Genomic DNA, 27,701 nt, shown 5'->3' on the forward strand with positions numbered 1-27,701 from the left:
CCAACAATTTTACTGTACCTATTTATAAACTTTAAAACTAATAGTACGCTGTGTCGAAATCGCCCATTTAAGTTTCATTTTTGATTCAGTCGATAGCTGGATCATAAATTCATCTGGTACTTACTTGCACTAAAATACGATTTATCCCCAGAATTTATCCCGACATACATAAAACTGTTCAAAACCTCTTCCAAAATAGCGTACGTTATATAATTAACCTATGTAATGTACCCCAAAAACTTAGCTTATACTTTGCACATATCTACAAGTTTTACTTCTACAAGGAGTCAAAATTTCAATGAGTTTTGATGACCTCCATGCACCAAATTTTGTACAAACAATAATTAATAATAAACTGCACATCTTACTCTAGAAACCGATCGAAACTACTATAAGTAACACATTTATATAACTCCTTGAAATATACCCCCAAATCTTACGTAGAGTACAATATATCACCCTCTTTCGCAAATAACGAAATTAATTATGTTCTATCTACCTCCGTACACCAAAAGTCGTGAGGCCAATACTGACACTCTCATCGCACTAAACTGTGTCTCCATATGGATTACATACATCTTAAATCCACCCCGAAAATTCTTATAAACTACAGATGAAAATTAGACACACATACACACGCATTTGAGCACATCTACTACGTTCTTCTGTTTGTGCATAATGGCAGCTCTGGCATGTTTCGTAGCCCCAATTATTTTCCAGATAGTGTATATTTGAGCTTATACGTAGTGGGGTGTGGACTTTCAGTGACAACAAACGGTCCATAGTATAGTTCTAAGAGCTTTTTAGTTTCTCCATCTACTCCATTAGATTTTTCTTTATTTTTCACCAAGATGCGGTCCCCAGTCTCGTACTTAATCGTCTTATAACACCAATGATGTGGCCCCTTTCTTCAATTTTCCGTCTTCTCTATACGAGCGTTTACTGCAGCCTTTCTTTCGGTTGTCGTTACTGGCTGAGCTGGTGGAAAAACCACGACCTCAGCAAGTAAGAACTTCGGCTTGCCTCCTCTCATTATTTCTAATGGCGAGCACCCTATATAGCACTACTCATATCACCATTTAATACGTCTTCTTCAAATAATGTGAGACACTCTGTGCACTTCGAACATTTGTTGCTTGCATGCTTTCTACGTAGGCGCCCAATTTCTCGCATATAGCGTTCACAATTGGTTACATGCCGGGTGGTATACCGATATCTTTCAGTAAACACTGTTCTCTCAAAAGTTCAGTTTCGATATCCCCTCCTTTCTCCTCCAAATCTGTTGTATACATTAAACATCAGACCAACCTTCAGTTTCATTGTCACCGTCAAACAATTCATCAAACGGTTCCTTCGCCCCTGTTCCGTCTCTCCTCCCTTCAAGACCTCTCCTTACTTTATATTTCTCCTGTGCCCATCAGTGAGACAGGAACAACTTTAAAATTTTACCGAACCATTTTCCATCACTTATAGAGTAATCACTTCCTTGCTTAGCGTACCATTCAGTACTAACATCATCTCCCAAACAAATACTTTCCCCCTTAACCATTTCTATATTCTTCCGATCCACCTCTAAATCATTTTTAGGCTTTAACTAACCCTCGGGATCCTTCGCTTCATTATCTTCGTACGCATCAAATATATTGTTTCCTTCTTCTAAAGTAGCCTAATCTGCAGTTGCAACATTCTCAAAATTAACCACACAACTCAGAATTTCGTCTCCTTTACACAAAGCATCACTTATTTCCGCCGAATCACCAAAAACGTCGTTACAATTAACTCCATTAACATCAGCTGATAATTCATAAGATTCATTACTTAAAACACCCATTACATCCATCGCTACATTATAGAAATCACCACCAATATCTTCACCAATCTCCTCCGATATACCACTGAAACTGCCGTTACAGCATAGCACCACATCAGAATTCACAGGACGTTCTAATTTCGCCAAATTCGGAACTACCTCTGGTCTGTAGCATTTTATCTCTTCTTAGATTTCTCCGACACTTTGGATTCTGATCCAATATCTTGCTCATTACTTTCACATTCATACTTCCACAATCGACTCATAATTTATGTTTTCGTCAAGAGCCGTCGGTTCACTTTCATGAAAGAAATATATGCACAAACTCTTGTAGCGTCCACGACTCTGTTGTTATAGCGCTTCCGTTTTTGCATGCGACCTGCCGCTCCTACTACCGCCAGCCGACACTATTTGGGTAGGTACATGGGCACGTACATCTTGCGGATCGTTCGTCAAAATTTGCAATTGTTGCTTTCGTTGAAATACCGAGCGAGGTGGTGCAGTGGTTAGCACACTGGGCTTGCATTCGAGAGGACGACGGTTCAAACCCGCGTGAGGCCATCATCGTTTAGCTTTCCTGTGAATTCCCTAAATCGCTTAAAGCAAATGCCGCGATGGTAGCTTTGGAAAACGGCACGGCGGATTTCCTCCATATCCCTTCCTAATCCCAGCTTGTGCTCTATCTCTAATGATCTCGTTGTCAACGAGATGTTAAACACTAATCTTCTCTTTCTCCTCCTTTCGTCGAAATGATTAAACTCTGTTGTTAGTGTCCTGTTTGGGCGAAATTTTCTTATCCTGTACCAACGCCATTATCTCCTGATGCAGGGCACATACCTTCTCTTTCAGACTGTTTAATTGCTTAGTGATTTCTGTGTGCCGGCCGCGGTGGCCGTGCGGGTCTAGGCGCTCCAGTCCGGAGCCGCGCTGCTGCTGCGGTCGCAGGTTCGAATCCTGCCTCGGGCATGGGTGTGTGTGATGTCCTCAGGTAGTTAGATTTAAGTAGTTCTAAGTTCTAGGGGACTTATGACCTAAGATGTTGAGTTTCATAGTGCTCAGAGCCATTTAGATGTCGTTATCCTGAAGGAAGTCATTCACAAGATGTGCACGATGGGGGCGTGAAATGTCGTCCATGAAGACGAATGCCTCGCCGATATGGTTGCATTATCGGTCGGAGGACGGCATTTACGTTACGTACAGTCGTTACGGCGCCTTCCATGAGCACTAGCGGCGAACGTCGGCCACACATAATGCACCCCAAAACAGCGGGGAACGTCCACCTTGCCGCACTCGCTGGGCAGTGTGTCTAAGGCGTTCAGCCTGACCGGGCTGCCTTCAAACACGTCTCCGACGATTATCTGGTTGAAGGAATATGCAACACTCATCGGTGAAGAGAACGTGATGCCAATCCTGAGTGGTCCATTCTGCATTTTGTTGGGCCCATCTCTACCGCGCTGCTTGGTGTCGTGGTTGCAAAGATGGATATCGCCATGTACGTTTGGAGCGAAGTTGCGCATCATGCAGACTATTGCGCACAGTTTCAGTCGTAACATGACGTCCTGTAACTGCACGAAATGATTTATTCAACATGGTGGTGTCGCTGTCAGGGTTCTTCCGAGATATAATCCGTAGGTAGCGGTCATCTACTGCAGTAGCACCCTTTGGGCGGCCTGAGAGAGGCATGTCATCGATAGTTCCTGTCTCTCTGTATCTCCTCCATGTCCGAACAACATCGCTTATTTCACTCCGAGACGCCTGGACACATCCCTTGTTGAGAGCCCTTCCTGGCACAAAGTAACAATGCAGACGCGATCGAACCGCGATATTGACCATCTAGTCATGGTTGAACTACAGATAACACGAGCCGTGTACCTCCTTCCTGGTGAAACGATTGGAACTGACTGGCTGTCGGACCCCTCCGTCTAATAGTCGCTGCACATGCATAGTTAAACAACCATTCATGAGCACATCTTTGGGCGGGTTTAGTGACATCTCTGAACAGTCAAAGGGTGTCTGTGATACAATATCCACAGTCAACGCCTGTCTTCAGAAGTTCTGGGAACCGGGGTGATGCAAGACTTTTTTTGATGTGTGTAGTTAATCAGCTTCGATATTTTCACGACACTCAGTGATTGCATGGAAAGGAAAGGGACTCTGCTTGGTAATAATGTCTGACGACAGTGACAACCCAGGTGCCCTGCCAGTTTAAATTATTGCAGCTTATCATTCGAGAAAGCCGGCCGGTGTGGCCGTGCGGTTCTAGGCGCTTCAGTCTGGAACCCCGTGACCGCTACGGTCGGAGGTTCGAATCTTGCCTCGGGCATGGATGTGTGTGATGTCCTTAGGTTAGTTAGGTTTAAGTAGTTCTAAGTTCTAGGGGACTGATGACCACAGATGTTAAGTCCCATAGTGCTCAGAGCCATTTGAGAACCAGCCATTCGAGAAAATTATTAATGGTTGTTAAATAACAGCCACAGGATAATTTCTGTACAGTATTAGTTATACTCCGTCAGTTAACAGTCTTATGATGTTACAGCTGTGCGAACGACTAGGGTTGTAGCCGGTGACAATGGGGAGCTCTGCTGTTGCTGTTGCTGGTTGAGAACCTCGAGTCGCCTCCAGAGCCACGGGTAATTATGGGACAGGCACCTTCCTCCACCTGTCCAGTCCGACCATGCTCTCGATACTCGAGGGTTAAAAAATAAGTGCGTCTACATAGTCGCGATCATAGCTGCACACCGCGTCTGCCGGAGTGCCCAACAAACATCTCCGCACTCTTTCATGACTCAAGTTGCTATGCTTCCTCTCTGCTCGCAATACGACAGAGACTCTCCATACGCTGAAATAAACAATGGCACAACTTATCAACGGATATTAAACGGCGAAAAATTTTCGATAGTGAAGAAGGTATTTTATTTGCATTTTCGGTGTTACAACCACTTACAGGTAAAGTGTACCTGCGGCTATTGTTGTCGTTATAAACCAAAGGTAATGGAACAGTGTGACTTGAATAGACGTGGAGGATGCCTCCCAGATGTAAGAGCGAACCTTATGACCAAATCAGTGAGTTTTAAAGAGAGTGCATTATTGGCAAGAAAGAATGTGATGCATCCATCCAGGAAATTGCTTTTCATGTGGGACGAAGTGTATCGGCAGTGCAACGGGTGGGTGCCGAATGATTCAGATGGTTAAAATGGCTCTGAGTGCTATGGGACTTAACATCTGAGGTCATCAGTCCCCTAGAACTTAGAACTACATAAACCTAACTAACCTAAGGACATCACACACATTCATGCCTGACGCAGGATTCGAACCTGCGACCGCAGCAGTAGCGCGGTTCCGGACTGAAGCGCCTAAAACCGTTCCGCCACCGCGGCCGGCCCGAATGGTTCACGGAAGGCCGTAGAACATGACGACTTCGGTTAGGTCGCGCCATCCAGATAACACCCCGAGAAGATCGACACCTCATCCGAATGGTATTGCAGAATAGATCTGCGTCCTCCTCCGCTATGGCGCAACAAAGTAACAATCTAACACACCGTTCAATGTAAGGGGCGACAGTCCATCGCCGTTTATTGCGCCATGGGTTCTGTGGGAAAACACAACTGCATAGTTAAATCTTCCGTAATTTCATCAGTATATGTATACGATCTGCTGCTTGGACCGTCACAGTATCTTACATTCAAACCTTTCACTAAACTGTGTTACATCTCGACATGATGGAAAGACAGTTGAACACTTATTTGCAATGAGGTTCCATTTCTGTTGTGCTCTCTCCTTCCGTCTGGTATTTCATATGGCGATGAAGGGAAAGTTCTTTAACTGTTACGGTTACTCCTTTCGTCTGGGATTTTATGAGGCGATGAACTGCTGTTAACGACAGTTCATACAATTACATATTCCATCTATATACTCAGAACTGTTCAGGAGAAGTTAATTTCCTATATGATTGGTAACCGCGTCTTGCACATGATATTTTCGAGGATCCCACTGATGTTCGACTTGTAATATGCATATTCTAGTATGTACGTTTAGCTGGGTTCTGTGTACGATTATACATGCGACGGCATATTGAAAAGTAGTCCCTCCGATTTTTTATGTGAAAACTCGTAAAGCTTTTTAAATGAAACACACGTTATTAACATTCTACATCTTTATCCTTGGTGCCAGTTTGTGTTCTGCCCTCTGAAACTAGCGGATTCCAAATTGTAGTGGGTAACATGGCAGTATGTAGCTTAGTTACTGTGAAATGCATTCGCTAATAGCGAGTATTATTAAATAACGACTGTATGATTTAATAGCAACATACGAAAATTTATGCCGTGCGTGACAGAAACTCGGATTTTCCGCTTTACGCTAGCGGTCCCCTTAAACTCCTTCCTAAGAAAGGAGGGAAGGAAAAGGGGGAGGGGTATCAAATGTATTTAAAAGAGACTCATACTTGCCCCTCGGAACTGTGGAGTGAAGTGCATAAAAGCAACCCTTATCCCTGGAGAAAGCCATGTACGTCACCTCTAAATAAAAGGGAACAGCGTTGGTGAACGCTGTATCAAAGATAGTGCATCACATCAACTGCTCATAGCAGGAACATTCCACTTTCATGGTGGGTCGTAGAATGCCCTCCAAAGTAAGTTAGAAAAGCACTGTCTGTATTTCGGATTACGGACTGGCGCAATGTCGATCGTTCGCTCATGTGTAAAAATCGAGAATACTGTCCTCGCCAGTGGCAAAAAAATATCGAATTGCAAGTCTGCGGAATCAGTTCACAGAGTAAGTCTTCGTCTGGGGGTAGTACACATAATCCAGGAAAACCATCGTGTGGTTTGCTATTCGCCTGCCGTTGTGGCAGAGCGGAACGAAGCTGCTGCTACGGTCGCAGGTTCGAATCCTGCCTCGGCTATGGATGTATGTGCTGTCCTTAGGTTAGTTAGGTTTAGGTAGTTCTAAGTCTAGGGGACTGGTGACCTCAGATGTTAAGTCCCATTGTGTCCAGAGCAATTTGAACCATTTTTTTGCTATTCAGTAAGTAGTGACACGCGTGAGAAAGGCCAGAATTCGCTGGATCAAGAGCCTGATGTCTACTGCCGGGCCATAAATAAAGCGATGATCATACGTGACCGGCAGACTGCGAGCGATGCAAAGCTAGGAGCCAGTGTGGTGAACTTGGTGGAGACTAGAATGATTTGGTGTTTCACGTTGGCAGTGACATATAACGTGGAGCGTGCAGCAGTGTATAGAAAAGGGCGCTGGCCATACATCGCACCACCTGTAGCGCTGGTACATCCATCGAATTGGGGGCACGAGCTTGTTGCATCTCAGTGTACACCACCTTCGCCGACAATAAGCACACAGGCGGCAAAGAGGTAGAAAGATAGCTGTGCTCCAGAAAAAAAAGTTATATGTGACGGAAGAGCTCTGGGACGTTCGACAGTGTCACCAGAGAGGCCAAGGAGACTGCGGCAAATGCGTAACGTAGTAAACTGGTAAGTGCCAACAAGGGGCACCCCTGCTGCACCGAGCGCCTGATGAGGATCGCTTGTAGCAGCCTACCATTATACGGCACCCAAGATGTCGCGTCATGTAGAAGACATGTAGCCACGTGGACTATAGTTCTTGGGTATTCCACATGACGGAAGGGTGCCGTGAGAAAAGAATGATCGACACGATCAAACGCCTGGCTGAAGTCTAAGGACACCAATGCTTACAAGGGAACCTCCCCATCGCACCCCCCTCAGATTTACTTATAAGTTGGCACAGTGGATAGGCCTTGATAAACTGAACACAGATCAATTGAGAAAACAGGAAGAAGTTGTGTGGAACTGTGAAAAAATAAGCAAAATATACAAACTGAGTAGTCCATGTGCCACATAGGCAACATCATCGACTATATGATATTAGGAGCGCCGTGGTCCCGTGGTAGCGTGAGCAGCTGCAGACCGAGACGTCCTTGGTTCGAGTATTCCCTGGAGTGAAAATTTTACTTTCTTTATTTTTGCATAGTTATTATCTGTCCGTTCGTTCATTGACGTCTCTGTTCACTGTAATAAGTTTAGTGTCTGTGTTTTGCAACAGCATCGCAAAACCGTGCGATTAGTAGACGAAAGGACGTGCCTCTCCAATGGGAACCGAAAACATTTGATCGCAAGTTCATAGGTCCTTGGTTCGAGTATTCCCTGGAGTGAAAATTTTACTTTCTTTATTTTTGCATAGTTATTATCTGTCCGTTCGTTCATTGACGTCTCTGTTCACTGTAATAAGTTTAGTGTCTGTGTTTTGCAACAGCATCGCAAAACCGTGCGATTAGTAGACGAAAGGACGTGCCTCTCCAATGGGAACCGAAAACATTTGATCGCAAGGTCATAGGTCAACCGATTCCTCCACAGGAAAACACATCTGATATATTCTATACGACACTGGTGACGGCATGTGCGCCACATGACAGGAATATGTTGTCGACCAACCTAACTTGTACACTTGGCGAATGGGTAAAAAGATTCTTCTACCTTGCCCGATTTAGGTATCCTTGTGGATGTGACAATCACTCCCAAAAAAGTGATGAAAACATAAGAGTTTGTCACATAAACTGAAAATAAAAAATTAAACTTTTCACTCGATGGAAGACTTGAACTAAGGACTTTTCGTTCCGCAGCTGCTCACGTTACCACGAGACCACGGCGCTTCTGCGTTCCGATTGTCCTCGATGTTGCTTATCTGCCCATGAACAACTCAGTTTGTATATTTTGCTTATTTTTTCACAGTTCCACACAACTTCTTCCTGTTTTCTCAATCGATCTGTCTTCAGTTTTTCAAGGCATATCCACTGTGCCAACTTATAACTAAATCTGAGAGGGGTGCGATGGGGAGGTTCCCTTGTTAGAGTAATGTTGAGCTCGAGCGAGAGCAATTAGATCCCTGTAGCGGCAGAGGGCTATCCGAATACTGTACGCTCCGTCTAGCAGTGTCTGATCGTAGGACACGTCATGATGCACTGTCCTCGTAAGTCGGGCCGCTGAAAACACGTAAGATCTTCAGGTTGCTGTTCAGAATGTCCCAGCGCCGTCAACACCTGTCAGCTAGAAGATGGTACATCGACAGAGCTTCCAAAGCCATATGGTCAGAAGTGCGGGCTCACAGCACCGTCCATTGAAGGTGGTGGCGCGTGAGGGATGTGATCCGTGGTTGGCGAGGTTCACTGTTGGAAATCGTTCAGGCGAACATGGCATCATAGAGCATTCCCTCAACACTTGGAAATAAAAGTTCAGGGATTGCCTCGTCAAAGCTACCGCGTCTCTGCCACATGTCACCCTGGCTCAGCGGAATACAGGTTTTACACAGGGCAGCCACCACGTAAAAACAGGTGGGATAGGGCCATAGCAGCGGAGACATGAATCCCAAGTCACTTCGATAATCTGCCAACAGACGGGAGACGCCAGTAGGGCCACATTCAGCTTCCGTTCCGAGTCTTCCTCTACGTCGTCCGCTCAAGAAACAAAAGCAGCACCAGAACCTTGTCCAGGGGTAGGATCATCAGGACGTCACCGCATGTCAGCGACTTCCAGAAATGGTTTGCCAACAGAGGGCGGAGGCAGGTGAGGGGAAGGCGTCACAGGCTGGAGAGGAAAAACTGCTGAGGTATGTGGGGCAGGAGGCACGTTCAACAGCAGATCAATGCGTCGTCCGACGTCGCTTTGCCATCCCGTGCTTCCATCGTTAGGATGGCATACGACTACGTTTCTTGCGCTTCCTGGGTGACTTCTACTTCCGAACATGTTGTTCCGTATTGGAGAGGGATCTGCCTTATCCGACGCGGCCACAACCGGAAGGAAAGCTTTGGTAGTGCAACACCCGCCCGTGTCGACATCTATCGCCACTGTAATGTTGCTTCTCGGGTTCTGACGGGCGTCATAGGGCGTCGTTTCCGCTGGAGGTGATGGAGAGGGAATCCGAAGACTCGCCTACACGCAAGTGTCCGGCAATCATGGCAGAGCCGGCCGGTGTGGTGTGCGGTTCTGGGCGCTTCAGTCTGGAACCGCGTGACCACTACGGTCGCAGGTTCGAATCCTGCCTCGGGCTTGGATGTGTGTGATGTCCTTAGGTTAGTTAGGTTTAAGTAGTTCTAAGTTCTAGGGGACTGATGACCACAGATGTTAAGTCCCATAGTGCTCAGAGCCATTTGAACCATTTGAATGATGGAAGATCAGAAAGAATCTGGGTCTGACACCTTCGCAACAGAGGCGCAGGTTACAGCGAGCACTTTAGGTGCCAAGGGTGTTGTGACATCTCATACCGACGTCTGAATCAGGCGTCTGCGGAGGCAGCCCGACTGGACATGCCCCTCCCGGCCTCAGCCGGCCCAAGTTCACGGCTGATAGTCGTATATCACTATCACCTGTACGCCACCTGTCATCCAATGAGAAGACACGTGCTTAGTCGGTTCAAGTTTAATCGCACACATGCCATTTGAAAGGTCTGCCATTTTTCCGCAGTATCACTGATGACATTCTCGTAAGGTCGAAAGACAGATACGACCACGTCTTTCGGTGCCTGAAAGGGAAGTTCGAAAACATGCAGGGTGCAGACGCCGATAGCTGCTTGATCAACCGAAAAAAATCCGAAGTCGCTATCAGGCCGTCTGAGTTTAAATTCCTGGGTGATACGTCGTACAACATCCGCGCAAACTTCTTAGATCCGCAGTTTGATGTACATGACGCTGCTCGTGATGGATAAGTGTATTCATACATCTTAAGGTGCGAGATGAAATGCGTCACCTAGAAAATGTTCTACTTCGTGCTCTCGAGGGCGTACATGTTCCGCTTGAAAGGTGATCTTTATAGTCGCACGGCGGTAAGATAACGCCATAGTAGGTCAGAACTTAAGGGATTATACAGACGTAGCACTGCGCGCTAATGAGTAAACAAAACCACGACCGCGGAGCGTTGCTCGAAGCGTCAAGCACGTCCGCTTTGGTTCAAAAATTGGTTCAAATGGCTCTGAGCACTATGGGACTCAACATCTTAGGTCATAAGTCCCCTAGAACTTAGAACTACTTAAACCTAACTAACCTAAGGACATCACACACACCCATGCCCGAGGCAGGATTCGAACCTGCGACCGTAGCAGTCCCGCGGTTCCGGACTGCAGCGCCAGAACCGCTAGACCACCGCGTCCGGCATCCGCTTTGCATCATGGCTATGAGAGGACTCAGCCCTCGGCCATCCATGCTCTCCTCCAGGACCAACACAGGCTTTCATACATGTTATAATCTCCGTTCTACAGGGCTCACATACAAAACGTATTACTCCCACTCAGGGAGAGATATTATTTTTCTCGTTAGATTGCTCTTCCACTGCCCTACTGTATTTCATGCCAAAGTAAGGTAATCTGACTCTGCTGAGACCAAGTGATTTGGATGCCAGGACTGTGGTATGTAGACCCGTGCTCGTGTGGCCGAGGTGGTTACGGTGACTGCTTGCATAAAGCGGGAAATATAGGTTCAAGTCACAACCCGACAGAAATTTTCATATGTTACCATCTAATCATACAACCGATGTACAGTTGTATTCGCAATATGAGAAAGCATTTCATACTTGATATGACTGCCAGGCGTCAGCAGTGTCTATTCTATCGAAACATTCAGACACTGTAAAATAGACACTGCTCTACTAGACGGTGCGTGAGAAACAGCCCATACTAGTCGGATCCCGAATCCGAAGAGTTCATCCACCATCCTCACACTGAGCACTCCCCACCAGCAACAATCCGACGCCTTGAGTTCACTGTCCTCGATCATCCTCCATACAGTCCCGATATGGGACCCATACGATTTCCATTAGTTTCCAAAACTTAAAGAACTGCTTTGAAGACTTCACTTTGATAGTGATGGAACGGTGCAAGCAGATGCGAGGTTGTGACTCCGTCAATAAAGCCAATTATTCCTCATTGACGGTAACAAAAAACTGGTCTCTTGTTAGCAGAAATATGTTCGTTTCCAGGGTGACAATGTTAAGAAAAAATTATGTCGGCTTGAAGAATAGAGGTATAGATTGTTAACAACTTTTGTTTTACTTAAAAAAATTTCACATACAAAATTTGGAGGTATTACTTTTCAGCACGACATCGTACTTTGGCTGTCGGGCAAACGTCACTCATTCCAGGTGGTACTTTGCTGGTATTGCAATTAATATCTTAGACATTTCAATAATTTTTACGTTTATACTACATCTTCAACTGATACGTTGCGCACGGCTTTGGTAACAAGAAAAATGTTTAAGTTAGAAGTCCGAAAAATCTGTGCCAAAGGACTTTATCTCAAACGTCATTCGTATGTGAGGAAAAGGCCATTGCGCTGGCTAGCCTGGATGGAATTTTCCGTTGGTTTCTCGTATCCGAATAAGCGAATACCGGGCTGGTACGCAAGTGCCGTTCAGTTACACGTTTCGCCAACATTTAGGAAATGTTTCACACACTTCCACTACACGCAGACATTTGGGGTACACGTACTCCGTTCCGGCGGAGAGAGGGGAGGGGGTAACGGGCTTACGACGTAAGGGGTATCTCGTCACTCCTTAAATGAAGCAAGCTAAATCCATATTTAACCACGCCCTCACCGCGAAGATGTGGAAGAAAGGCAAAATGAAACGAGGACGAAGAAGAGAAAGAAGTCGTTCATTGCTGAAGCACTCCGGAAAGCATTTGACACGGTGTCCCATTGCATGCTGTTAACGAAGGTACCAACATATAGAATAAGTTCACAGTTATGTGAGTGGTTCCAAGACTTCTTAAATAATAGAACACAGTATGTTGTCCCCGACGGCGAGTGTTCATCAGACGTAAGGGTATCACCAGGAGCGTCCTAGGCAAGTGTGATAGGACCGCTGTTGTTCTCTGTATACATAAATGATCTGGCTGTCAGGGTGGGTAGCAATCTGTGGGTGTTTGCTGATAGCGCAGGTAAGTACGGTAAGGTGTCGAAGTTAAGTGACTGTAGGAAGATGCAATACGACTTAGGTAAAAATTTCCAGTTGGTGTGACGAATGGCAGCTTTCCCTAAATGTGGAAGAGGTGAAAGTTAATGAAGATGAGTAGGAAGAACAAACCTCTAAAGTTCGGATGCAATATTACTAGTGTCTATCTTGACTGTGTCATTAAAATATCTGGTTCTAACGTTGCAGAGCGATATGAGATGGAACGAGCATGTGAAAACTGTGGTAGGAAGGCTAATGGTAGACTTCAATTTTTTGAGAGAATTTTAGGAAAGAATGGTTCACTTGTAAAGGAGACCGCATATTAGGACGCTGGTGCTACCTATTCTTGAGTACTGCTCGAGTGTTTGGGCTCCGTGCCAGGTCGGATTTACGGAAAACATCGAAGTAATACAGAGGCGGGCCGCTAGATTTGATAATGGTAGGTTCGAACAACTCGTAAGTGTTACGGAGATCCTTCGGGAACTCAAGGGAAATTCCTGGAGAGAAGGTGACGTTCTTTTCAAGAAACACTATTGAGGGAATTTAGAGAACGGTCATTTAGAGCTGACTGTCGAACGATTCTACTGCCGCCAACATACATCGCTCGTAAGGACCACGAAGATATGAGACGAGAAATTAGGCCTCCTCCGAAGCCGTACAGTCGTTTTTCCCTCGCTCTATTTTGGAGTGGAACAGGAGGGGAAATGTAACTTCCTGGCAGATTGAAACTGTGTACCGGACCGAGACTCGTACTCGGGACCTCTGCCTTTCGCGGGCAAGTGCTCTACCATATGAGCTACCCAAGCACGACTCACTCCCCCTCCTCACAGCTTCAATTCTGCCAGTACCTCGTCTCCTACCTTCCATACATCACAGAAGCTCTTCTGGATAGCTCATTTGGTAGAGTACTTGCCCGAGGAAGGCAAAGGTCCGGAGTTCGAGTCTCGGTTCGGCACACAGTTTTAATCTGCCAGGAGGTTACATATCAGCGTACACTCCGCTGCAGAGTGAAAATCTCATTCAGGAGGGGAAATGATAAGTAGTGGTACAGAGTACACTCCGTCACTCACCGCACGGTGGCTTGTGGAGTATCTACGTAGCTGTAGATGTAGAAGAAGTCGTTCATAGCTAAAGAGCTCCTTCATCCAGTCTGATTCTAGAAAATTCATAACCCACCTTTGGGTCATAGTATTTTTAATCCTCAAGCACTTGATTGAATGCATGATTCCTATTGTTGATCAGTAATGGAAACAGTTAAAGAAGCCACAGGTCCCCAAAATAAAATTCCATTCTGGAAAATGGTTCCAAATCTGAAAAGAAACAAGTTTTACGTATTACTTATCATGAGACTCATTTTGCACTGAAGAGGCAGGATATAACATTCATTGACGTCAATGATGTGGTGCAAACGATTTTCCAGTAAGACGTGCCTGACAACTCTGTCACGGGAATTGCAATAGTAACTAACTCTTCGTTTTGCTGTAGCGCTTCCAGTTTGTGTGTATGTGCACGTGTTACTTACACGGCGGACTGACAGACTGGAGATATTGGTGATTTTTATTGACTGACCAGTTTTACCAGAAACCTCATGTGTACACGCCAACGTTAAATGTACGGTGTGCGCTTTCCTTCTTCTTGCTCAAAATACCCATACAGTCGCTCATCTTCAGGCAGTTACCTCACATCGCCTTTTGTTGTTTAGTTTGCATTGCTAAGAAAAGCCGACAGCACTTTTAGGACCAGTTTTATTTAGCACACGCCGTACAAAAGTTGGCACAGATAGTAAAGAACTGAATTATCAAGCTAAACGGCATCCCTGTGTCTCGATATGAAGGAGAAATAAAAAATGTAAAAATTCAAAGTAATTTAAAACATGCATAGAGTGCGTTATGGCAGTTCTGCACAATCTGATCTCGTAAAAAACACTTTTCTATGTTCCATATTGACAAAACATTGATTTCTGGTTTAGGTTGATTAAATCAGTTAGTTCGGGCAAGACGATCTTTTGTACTTAGACAGTATAGCAGTAGTAGAATATGTTTCCTAAACGATGTGGTTACTAATAATACATTTTAGGATGCTCAGTTTGTTTTGCTATGACCGAAACCTCTAAACACTCAAGGTGTAGCAAAAACACGAAAAACGTGTGATTAGTTTATGGCCATTTTTATCACAAAATTTTGGCTATGGTCAATATTACTTTCGGTACTATGATGCCATGTTACAGGCCTGTCAAGGAGAGAGTGTTGTTGCTTGTGGGATCGGTAGCGTCTCTGCGGTGGCAGCGAAGTGTATACCGTTTGTCTGTAGCACTCGCCGATAACGTGGGTCTTGGGGCGCGGCCCACACGCGGTCCAAAATTAGACTAAGGGTTATAAATCTACAACAACCCTACACGTGACTACTCAAACCTCCCCCGCACACAATCCGATAAATCCTGCAGCCCTGGCCTGACCGCCCACACGATCGAATCGAAACGGCACACAACCGATGCAAGAAATGGGTTTCGTTCACGTACTGGTACGTGTGCAGTTAAATTTGGCCAGCAGAATAAGAATATGAGTGCTTCAGGTGACTTGCGTTGTACCATTATCAGTGTTCTGCTATCGAGTCATCGGTGATAACCACTCATTTATAACCCTTTAAAGCTGTTCATTGTATTGGGGGCAGTGAGAGAAACATTGCTAGTTTTATTTTGTTCAGTAACGCAAACTGCTCACTATACCGAGCCTGTTGCTGTTTTGTTTAAGAGATGATATTCTTATTCAGCAGCAAGATATCTACATACCCGTCCGGACACTCCGATTGGGACTTTGCGGGGGTCCTAGAGTACGTGAGGTGAACTGCAGGACAGTTAACGTTACTGTTTCCCTGAGCTAGCGTTCGTCTCTAATCACATTGATGTCAACGACAACTGTAAACTCTTATCTTTATTCTTCCATTTAGTTACAAATCTGTGCTTGTAGTTACATCTTAAGCTTAGTAACTTACTATGTTGTTTGGAAGATTTGTTGTAGAACGAGGAAGATTTATCTTGTTGGAAAGGCGTACATACTATTATTATGACAAACTAATGTAAACATTAAAATTACACTGGATGCACTTACAGTCTTACTAGATGTAGCACATACAGTTTATGGTTACAGTCCGCAAAAGTATAGCGCAAGAGCGACACTTTGTTAACCTTTTCATGTATAAGTTATATTGCAAACGTATTACAAACTGAACCAGTACTAGGATAAGCTGCATGTGACCAACAGCCAACAATCTCGTGGTGGTTTGTTGAAGAATATACCGTAATTTTTCTGTGTATTAGTGTACTCTAGCCGCGCGGCATTAGCCGAGCGGTCTAGGGGGCTGCAGTCATGGACTGTGCGGTTGGTCCCGGAGGAGGTTCGAGTCCTCCCTCAGGCATGAGTGTGTGTGTTTGTCCTTAGGATAATTTAGGTTAAGTAGTGTGTAAGCTTAGGGACTGATAACCTTAGTAGTTAAGTCCCATAGGATTTCACACACATTTTTTGAACGGTACTTTTCTTTTGAAAATAGCGCCCTCCGCCATAAATCATCATCATCATCTTTCGTGAAATATAGCTTTCAGTTTTTACGCCATTTTTGAGTATAATGCTAAATGTTCTTAGACCATTAATGGTGAAAAATCAGAAATTTATATAGTACAGGAGAAAATCTGAAATATACGATCAAATGACGGTGCATTCCTTCAAAATATTGTATGACTGGCTCAGCATAATCAAAGACCTAATGCTTATAAGGAAGAGAGCCTATTCATGTAACCACGGCGAATGGAAATGTTCGATCTGTGTGAAATCTTATGGGACTTAACTGCTAAGTTATCAGTCCCTAAGCTTACACACTACTTAACCTAAATTATCCTAAGGACAAACACACACACCCATGCCCGATGTTCGATCTGTTACGTGGCTGCAATGTTGACAGAGCTTATACCGGCCGTCACGTGCAAGATCGTTTCATCGCACGACATCAATGCTTTTTATCACTACCATATCATCAGTGATCAACAAATGGATCTCTCGCTTAGAGGTACGTTCACAGCAAAGACAATGTTCTCTCACCTGCGTTGTTGCTGTGAGTCGTCCAGGCTGTACGACCGTGGTCGAAAAATCTTTTCAGTTCCTGATGTTTCTTCCGCAGCTGCGCTGGAATCTTCAGAGTTCCTCTTGGCGACACTGAGTCTTGAGATCTCCTCCGAAGACGTCCAGCGTACCTCTGGACGTTACGTTAGAAACCGAAAAGTTTCTTCGACCACGGCCTCACATCCCGGAACACTTATCAACATCTATGACATCTTGTACTGAAAGCCTTCATTGCGTGATCGAATGTGTGTACTCTACCCGAGCCCATGGCATGGGTGCTGTTTCGAGCACTAGTCGTCGCGTTCTCTCCTGCGTGACGAAGTACATTCTCTTCAAAGTCGAGACTATGGAGCGGTCGTGGAGCACCGCAGGTAATCTTCCTGGTTGCGAACGAACATGTTTCTCGCAACCGTATTTGATGTGTGTGTGAATTCCTGAGGGACCAGACTGCTGAGGTCATCGGTCCCTAGACTTACACACGACTTAAACCAACTTATGCTAAGAACAACACACACACCCAAGCCCGAGGGAGGACTCGAACCTCTGGCGGGAGGGGCCGCGCAATCGCGGCAACCGTGTTTGAATTCCGACGAAAATGGTATATCATGCCACAATTACAACATGAACTGACGACGGCGCTCATTTGTTGATTTTTGTGCGTACCTAGCAGCTGGAGGTTTGAAAATAATCTAATCTTCAAACTCATGTTACAACAAATCGTACATTACCGAACATGGGTTCCTTATAGAAACTTTGCCTGCTACTCCCCCTCAACAAGCTCAACTAGCCTGAAACCGGAATTGGGTAATACACTTTATAAGCCATCATTTTTCCACGCTCTATCCTTGGATGAAACAGGAGAGGTTAAGTCAGAAGTAAGCCCACAACAAACTTCGCAATGATTTTGTAGAATACGGATAACAAAGTTTAAAGAAACAAAAATACCAATGCTGAATAGCTATGTGCAATAACTTAATGATTCTGCTGCGTACAATACAGATTACAGCTGTTAGATACCTGTGTAATCAATGTGTGTATTACACATGTACAACACGCTACCATATAGTCAACTCATACATGTTGTAGTATGTAGCATATTTGTTAATAAATCTGACGAGCATTTATGGCACATTTCATTAGCGCAAGGCATGGAGGGATATAATGTATGAGCGGTTGGAACCCACATCAAATCCGCACGCTTGATCTGAAAGCCTTTAGGTGGGCTTTAGTTACCCATTTTACGATCCTTTTGAATCATATTTAACATAGTAGTACATGTGTAGTACTAAAACCAGCGACGCTGAGAATGGTTTTACCAGAGGATCATGTTTTGTACGATTTTGGCTGGAACCTATGACTTTCCTTCGCTGTAGATAATGCGTGTAGATGTCCTCTGTTATAATTCATAAGTTTATTGACAGACGTTCTTTGTATTAAATGCCCTCAATATACTCGCCCTGCATCTCGATCATCCTTCCTCACACACGTGGAAGGCTTCGTACACCGTCAGCGCGTCTGTTTCTGTCGATGTCTCGCAAGGACTGCCATATGCCTAGGATGATGTCTTCTCCTTTCATGAAGCACGTACCATGGGAAGGTTCCTTCATTTTGGCGAACAGGCCGTAAACGCATGGACTCATATAGGGTGAATACAGTGATGTTCCAGTATCTCTTAGCCACACATACGTTGAAGCTGCTGCACCGAGTTCACCGTGTCGAATCGTGCGTTGTCATGAAAGGTGAAGGGATGCAGTACCAGAAGGTGCCGTCACTTTCTTCTCAGGAAGCGACGAAGACGATGTCACAGAAAGTATCAGTAGTAGGGTGCAGTGACCGTCTGCTCCTACGGTACAACATGATGCAGCGTCAGCCCACGGATATCATAAGCCACAACAACCATGACTTTAGTACCTGCTGCTTCACGGCACAAGTTCTGTGGGCGAGGAGAAACAAGGTGTCTGCATTCAGTGGGTCGGCCTAGAATGACATCCCTGCCATCCCGAAACACCTTTACCCAACCCGCCGCAGTACGATACGGCGGTGGTGCATTAGTATATGCCTCACACAGTCCCTGAAAACACTGCTGTGCACTCACACCACTAGGCACTGCAGTCTGGATCCACGTACATTTTTCGTGTTTCCCAAACATACTGTCAGGGAGTTTGGCCTGTCACATTTTCAGAAAGTACACACTGCAACTGACTCGAACACAGCCCGTCACCGCTCACTGTGCTGCTTCAACTGACCTGCTATCAGCTGCATAGAAGGATCATGCCATTGGACGCTCATCCTTCATTTTAAGGTATTGTTGTCACTACCTTTTATCCAAACTGGTAATATAAAAAGAGGAATGGGTTAAGTCCCATATAGTCTGGTTCACCCTAAAATGAAATCAATAAGCACACAGTTTTGTTAATTAAATTCGAGTTATTTACCTTTTCCGCTCTCAGACCTATGAATTAGATTGTAAATATCGGACTATAGGGTGATTAAAAAATTTTCTTTAATTCGTAAGTACAAGTAGTTATTTAGGTTAATAATTTAATCATAACTCCAGGAAGAAAAGTTTGAAAATTCGGCATTGAGTTTGACTGTGAATGTTACCTAGCGGGATACGCACAGAGTGCATTCTTTCTACACCTACCTCTATACTCCACAAGCCAACTTCGGATGTGCGGTGTGTGTGTGTGTGTGTGTGTGTGTGTGTGTGTGTGTGTGTATGTGTATGTGTATGTGTGTGTGTGTGTGTGTGTGTGTGTGTGTGTGTCTGTGTGTTTGTGTGAGGTAACACACAGAATTAAATATCAACACTAGATGTAAAAAAAAGAAAGCAAGTGTGGCGTAAGACTTTTGTAATAGACAATCATTTTAATGGTTGACTTTTTTCGGTGAGACAGTGTATTGTTTCTGTAGACTGAGCCTCGATCCATATCACAGCGGGAGGTAGCAATTATGATCCATTGGCCGTGCAGATAACTAACTTACCAACGAAGAACAAGAACAGCTACGCACTGAGAAGTGTACTATAGCTTGAGATGCAGCCAATAATGTCAACGAATGGCACTGTGGGCAGTATTGTGGCGGAATTCTATATAATTCTCGGCCGAATTACTTCCTAGCGCTGAGATGCAAGGAATAAGAAACAGGCATGTGTTTTCACAATTGTATCGGTACCTGCGATGAAAGGTTGCAGATGGCGCCATCAATTTCATAGTGTAAACAACTCGGCATACTGGCCGTTATGGTGGATTCCATACAACTCCAACAGTCAGACAGGTCACAGTTCATAGTAATTGAGGGAAATTCATCGATTAAAACAGACGTGATACCTGCCGTCCGCTAAGGAAGTGTTATAGGCCCTCCGCTGTACCTAATTCCATATAAATAAGGACACAATACGAGCAGCGATATCAGATTATTTTAGAGAATGCTGTCGTTTACCATCTGCTAAAATCATCAGAAGATGAAAACAGATTGCTAAATTAAAAAATATCTGTGTGGTGCTAAAAGCAGCAAATGATCCTAAATCACGCCAGGCAATGGTTGCCAGAGAGCCTTTCTCCTCCAGCAGTCTGTTTCCCTTCCAACTCTACTCGTGCGGTGACCCCACGGCCTCACTACAGCCTGTGGTTCGCTTGTTTATCAGTAATCGTGTGGGGCAACGTTTCTTGGGCTGTTACCTCAAAGCATAGGTTCTCGCTCCTTCACTCACTCTCCAACTTCGACGAGACATCCTGTTTCGTTAGTCTTCTGCTCTCGATGTTTTGTTCAATATATTTCCCTTAATATTGCGCTGTCGTTGTTGTTGCCATTTTGGTTATTACTGTACTATTTGTCTGGTTTTGATGCTAGTTATTACCGTGACTGCTTTTCTCTGGCAGTTCTCAAAAATATAGAAAAGTAAAACCACTGAAAATTTTGTTTTCAGCGAGGGGTGAAAGTCCCTGCTCCCCCGTCGGAGGTTCGAGTCCTCCCTCGGGCATGGGTGTGTGTGCTATCGTTAGCGTAAGTAAATTTAAGTTAGATTAAGTAGTGCGTGAGCCTAGGGACCGATGATCTCAGCAGCTTGGTCCCATTGGAACTTACCACGACCACCACTTATTTGTACACAATCCTGATGAAGAAACCGAATGTTGAATATCTAAAGAAAAGTGCTTAATCCTAACAAACGGAAGTATCTTGCTCGACATTTCGCTTCGATCCACGAAGCAACACACGGAAATTTCTCTCACGACGAATTGTGAGCTTTAGTGGATAAATTAAAGAAAGAGATACAAAAGTTGCCTGAAACAACAAGTCTTAAAGAAAAGGGTTGAACTGCACCATATGCGGTATGCTTAAAATTAGCAAAAGTTCAACGACGGTGTAGTCTAAAAGGATGAGCTATAGAAATGTCAAAAGCATTTGGTAACGTCGAGACCGCTGAACCCCTCAAAACAGTTGCTTTGCCACGTAACATCATAAAAGTCGAATTCTTGATGTAGGATAAAGCATAAAAGGGAAACGAAACAGTTTAATGAAAAACTGTTGGTATTATTCTTTGTATTCTTTGTGTGTGCACAATAGTGGTGATCGAATAGATATTAGTCAATTGCAAAGATTTATTCACGTAATAATGGACGCCTGCTCCATACATGAAGAGTCACTCCCTTTAGTTACTCAAGTCAGAGCACTTAAAGAATGTTCACAAAATCGGTGTTTTTAAAAAGCAATCTGCAGTTTGTACCCGCTATGGTCGATGGAGGAAACGGCTTCGTTAGTCCATTAAGAATATGCTGAATAAATGGTTTAACTTTTCATTGCATTGTTCATCAGGGTGCATTATTTTGGTAAAGTGTCAGAAAGTTGTCGCCAATGAAAGATGTACCGAAAATTACGAATATAATACGTGGGGGAAATCTATCAGTATCTCATCGAAAATGTAAGTAATTTTTACAAAAAGTTGACGCAGAATGTGGAGGTATGCTCCTTCATTCCAAAATTCAGTGTTTGAGTGCAGAAAAATTCTTAGCTCGTTTTTTGCATTTAGGAAAGACATTTCTTTAGCTGAAGGATTCACTTTTTTTTTATCAGAATTAGCATGTCTAACATATTATACAAATCATTTAAATAATTTGAATTTGTATTTGCAGGAAAGGAATGACCTATTTCTGATGTGTCTATGGATATCAATGGATTCCAGTGTAAACTAACGTTGTTAAACTGCTACTAAACGTGGAAAATTTTTTGTCATTTCTTGAGTTACTGTAAAGTGAAACAAGAATACCTGGAGGTAAAATCTTCAAGATGTACATCCGTTATTAATGAAGCCTCTAATGAATTTCAGACCCGTTTAAAAGATGTTAAACCTCTAGAGCCAGATTTCATTTTCTTCAAAAAAACCAATGAAAATTCGTCTTGAAAGTGTAAGAAGTGATTTCAGGAACAAGTGTGCTGTTTACAAATCATCCGTTCATGCAGTCCAGAACAGAAAGAGATGCAACAATTTTTGAAATCATTCCACAAGATCGGTACCAAAAACTCACAGACTTCACTGGTAAAACAAAATCTTCTTTCGTATTACCATGCATTTGCAAAAGTACAATTACGCAAAATTTAAAATGGGATGATCACATAGGTATTGTTGTGGGGAAGGCGAAACAACAACTGCGTTTCATTGGCAGAACACGTAGAAGATGCAGCAAATCCACTAAACAGACTACATGAACTACGTTTGCCCATCTTCTACGAGAGTTTTGTTGTGAATTATGGGATTCTTACCATGTAGGATTAACGAAGGGCGTCGAAAAAGTTCAAAGAACATCACGTAGTTTTGTAATATCGCGAAATATGGGGGAGAGGATCACGAATGATAAGCGAACTGGTGTGGCAGTCATTAAAACGAAGATATTTTTATTTACGCCGAGGTCTTTTCACGAAATTTCATTCACCAACCTCCTAGATTGAATGCAGAAATAATTTTTAATGCCCACCTACATACTGAGAAATGATCATCATAAACAAAGAAAAATCAGATCTCCAAGGAAGACTTAAGTGTTAGTTTTGCACTCGCGCTGTTCGAGAGTGGAATGGTAGAGAAATAGTGTGAAAGTGATTCGATGAACACTCTGCCAGGCACATAAGTGTGAATTGCAGAGTAGTCATTAGATGTAGATGTAGAACTGGTCAACGAATGACAGCCTGATGTTACGATCAAGTAGCAAGCGTATTTTAATAATTGCAGACCATTACTAGACTGCTGTTAGACGCTAGCGAACGAAACACTATCAGTATTGACATTATATAAAATTTATTTGAAGAAATTAGTTAGACCAGTGACAATCCAGAAGCATTCGTATTTTGTGTGTACTACCAACGTTTTGCCAGTGAAGGAACTTTCGTTAGGCGTCTGTGTCTCAACATGTTTCACCACTTATTAGCGCCGTATCACACGAGGGAGAAGAGGAAAAAAAGGTTCATTCCTCTACAACTTAAAGGTCGGACAGTACCTACGTCATCTCTATACAGATCTGTGGATTACTCGCACATTGGGAGCTCTAATGGCGGGATATGTGTTTGTGATTGCTTTCTGTGACGTTTTGTAAGGGATAAAAGGACAATGCTCCCTACATTTGCAACGACGATGACATAATTGATAAGCTGCACTTCTGGGTTCACTAATAAACTCTTACCCGCCGCGCCGTGGTTGTGCATCACATTGTTTTAAGAAAGACAGTAATTAGCCTCTCTTTAACATATTTATATTTATGCCGACACTTGTTTCGGACTTTTGTTGAAAATTAGGCGATTTAATACACTCTTAAATGTTTAGTTATTACATCGTCAGAAACATCGACTGCTATTAAAAATCTGCAGCTGGCCTGTTCAAAATTGTGTTTACCTACCATACTTGCTAAGTTGTAAATTTACCGTATATCACTCGTTACATGTTCATTCATTCTATTCTTATTCTTGTTGTTCCGTTCTCGCATTTTCAATGGTAGCACAAAAACTTTGAAAGGGTGCCTGATAGCGAGGTGAAGCTAGTCCCCTGATTTGAGTAGAACCTGTATCTCAATGTTGTGAAGATACACACCACCCCCAACAATTGTCAGTTTCCCTGTTCTGCACGAGGATATCTGACTGCAAAGGAATGAATTTTGCCCTGTTTCTAATTACAATCTATGGGTTCACCCTCTTACATAATTCAAAATATATTCAATAATCTCCCCCACAAATGTGATTCAGTGCAGGATATTCTAACGAGGTTCTGCAGTTACTGAAATAATAGTGGGATTTAGTGTCGCAGTGAAATTTATTAACTTATAGAACGAATAAGTTCACTCTTCGGATATTACGAAAATACGTGACTATTTAAATACAAGACAAATAAAACAAGTTTCCATGAACAATTAGTTGGCAAATCTGAAGTGGGAGCCTACCAAATTATAGTAGTTATCTGCGCTCTTTCGTAAGTGGGATGATTGTTCTAACAAATTGCTAATTCGCTAACTTGGGGAAAAGAGATGGCGTAACAGAACTCATCTATAGAATCCCACATGTAAATTAGATCTGCTGTGGGCACGGTGTGGGCAGGCACTGTGCTGAGCGAGAGAGGGGGGGGGGGGGGGGGGGGGGTTCAAAATAACGACTGGGTCCTGCCAAAGCTGACAAATACGTTTCATGTGGAGTCAGTGACGGGCCGCAATGCAGCCTGGAATGAGGACTGCTGATCTTCCCGAGGAGCTGCGGCCGTGGACGATTTTCTGGTAAGTCGTGATATCGAAACTGAGTTATGCTGACCAGCGGTCTGGATCAGCACTTACAAAACTTTTTCGGGGCTACCGAGACAGTGAAAACTTTAAACTCGACCGTATATTGATCTGTACTCCACGTTCTCTTTCTCTGTCAGTCCAGAATAGATTCCCTGAGAAAATTCAGTTCTGTACACCAACTGCAAAAAAATTAAAATGTGCCGATCCTACCAACCCGTATGGCTGCCAGTAGTGGCTAATCGAGGTTCTTAGGGCCAATCACCCATATACAGATGCCACGCAACCACCCCTCCAGAACACCGCGAAAAATCCTACTTAATTTGAGAGGCCTTATAACCATGTACTAGCAGTGTCTTCTTACGTTGGCAACTGTCGCTGAATGCCTGCCAATCGGGTTGCCCTCGTAAACCAGACGCGGGAAGACCGTTATTTGGGAAGAGTAATCGACATAGCAAAATACTGTGCCTACATGGGACATTGGCTTGACAGACGCTCCACTGTCATCGATTCGAGATTTTAAGACTGCACTGACACAATGTCCGACCTTCCGAACACAGCCACCACTTCGTCGTGCTGGCGATTTCCATATTCTGTGGGGGTGTCAATCGCCAGTTGTAAACCTACAAACAAGGCTCCTTGTTGGTTCGCTGTGCGGTCTACGAAAACCTCATTGTCTTTCATCTGCCCGGGAGAATGCCGGTGGTGCAAGGGTATCATGGACGCTTTTGAAAGAGACCACAAAGACTACCGCCATTGCCTCCTGGACTCGACCTTCCTGTAACTCGGCAGAGGTAGCTACGCACAACTCCCCTGTTCTGCATACGTCTCCCACACAGAATGTCCTGAATAAACCTTGGGAAATATAAGAAACGAAGTAAGGACCGTTACTTAATTTAATTCTAGCTAAGAGTAATTAAAGCCCATGATGCCCAGTGACCTTCGTATTGACACCCTCAAGAGGGCAGTTAAAGTAAATAAATGAGAGAGGAGAAGCCAAAAGAGTTTGGCATCTCTGATAACCCTGCCCCCCTTCCCTACTTAAAATAGATCATTCTTCCCTGTGAATGACTCACTTAGGATTAGGTTAGTGTGTTTTGAAATTGGACAAGAAGCTGAACAATCTAGTATGTAAATATGACATCGAACATTAAAATAAAGCAAAGGGAAAGGTTGGTTGCTTACAATGTTGTCAACCGCTTATTTTCACTTAAACTAATAAAGATCTCCAATACAGAAGCAGAGGTACAGTCATACTCGAAAGTATCCGAACGACCTGAATTGCATTTCACCTGATTCGCATGCAACCGGCATAACGCAGCTGTCTAGCAGGTCCTCTAATCGCTCCTTGGTACAGTCGTTTGACTATTGAAAATGGTTCCAACATGTCACCACTAGAAAACACTGCTCTCTATCGCAGTAACTCAAGATGTAAAGTAATACCACGATGCTACAAATATCAGGCAACACCTTATCACAGATAAGACTGTCCTTAAGGCTTGTAAGCTCACATTTATTACAATAGATGACATACCTGAAATGTTACCACGCTCATTAATACGTCAGACAGGTAATGCACGTAGTACGTCCGTCGTATTCATGATTTCCTCTTCAAAGTAACATACAGTACTTATTATTTAACACAAATTGACATTAAAAATTTAAGTTATCCACGAGCAGCTAGTTGGGAATAAGTATGAACTTCAAATGACACGACGAACCGTCTCGTTCTGCATATGGATTCAAACCCAGGTCAGGCAAATTAAGCAAAGATTTCGTGACTGACGCCAACTAACAGTCAGTCCTGATTACGCATACAGAGGGTGATATACCTCGATTTTAGACAGTATCAGTTAGCAAATATCAACTTTAAATTACGTAACGCAAATATTTTTAACGGACGCGAATTCCTACCCAGCATCTACTGTCCCTGTTAACGAACTACGAGAGATGTTACATATCGCTTCTTCACAAGTAACTTACTTGAAATGCCGTGAGGCAAAGCTTTGTGTTGGACAGGGATTCCAACCCAGAACCTAAGCGGATTGATATCGAAGCACAACCAACTGTGACATATCGGATTTCCTCGGCAGTAGCTAGATGTTTTAACTCAAATGACGAGACGAAACATTAATTTTTTCCTTATCGGGACTCCAACCCGGCACCTATCGCTGTTATATTCTAGAGAAAACGAACGTTAAATAAGGGTTTGTAGCACCAGCAGCGACATGTGAGCATGTCTGAACTAGAATTAATATGACGAAGAGATCAGTGCTCACTGGGAATATAGCCCCACACATATCGTTGTTGACTACACAAAAAGACACGTCAGCTACCGGATTTTTTTCCACCAGCAGCTCGGAATAACATCTTGAACTTACAGTGTCATCGCAAATAGTTCTGTGTCCCACTGAGAGTCAAAAACTTCAGATATCGTTAGTGTTGACAACGAATGAAAAAACATTAAAAATCAAAATTATTATCCACCAGCAAATAGGTGTTCTCATGCTAGAGCTTGATAATACATAATGAAATCCTTAGTGCCTTGCCCGGATTCGAACACATCAACGCGTAATATGTGGAGATGTTGAGGAATCTGCAGTTTTGAACAAACAACAAAATGTAGCCGAGCTGTATTGTCACAAAGGAATCAAATTCCGCGTTAAGGGCGGTCTGAGTTGCATTCTCAATTCAGAACCAATTTTATCGACGTACAGAAGCTCAGATAAAAGATGGAATAAGTGTCCTGTGACCCTACATAGCGTTTGTTTCGTCACTAGAAGTACACAACTAGTATAAGAAAGGTTACTGGTGATAGAGTTTCTACATGTCGCCACTCCAGACTTTATTGTGGTTCAACCTAACGTCTACTTGGCAGAGACGGAAATTCATCTTTAATGTGAATTTAAGACCACATGGCCATTATATCTTCTTCACTAGGTGTAGCCAGAAGAGAATGGAATCTTTCTCTCCCTATCTAAAATCATTGACAATAGTGGAAATCGAACCCAGACCATAGGTATAAAAACCCACCATCAGTCCATCAGACCACCAAATGCTCTTT

Source organism: Schistocerca americana, chromosome X (genome assembly GCF_021461395.2).
Source record: "Schistocerca americana isolate TAMUIC-IGC-003095 chromosome X, iqSchAmer2.1, whole genome shotgun sequence".
Classification (NCBI taxonomy): domain Eukaryota; kingdom Metazoa; phylum Arthropoda; class Insecta; order Orthoptera; family Acrididae; genus Schistocerca; species Schistocerca americana.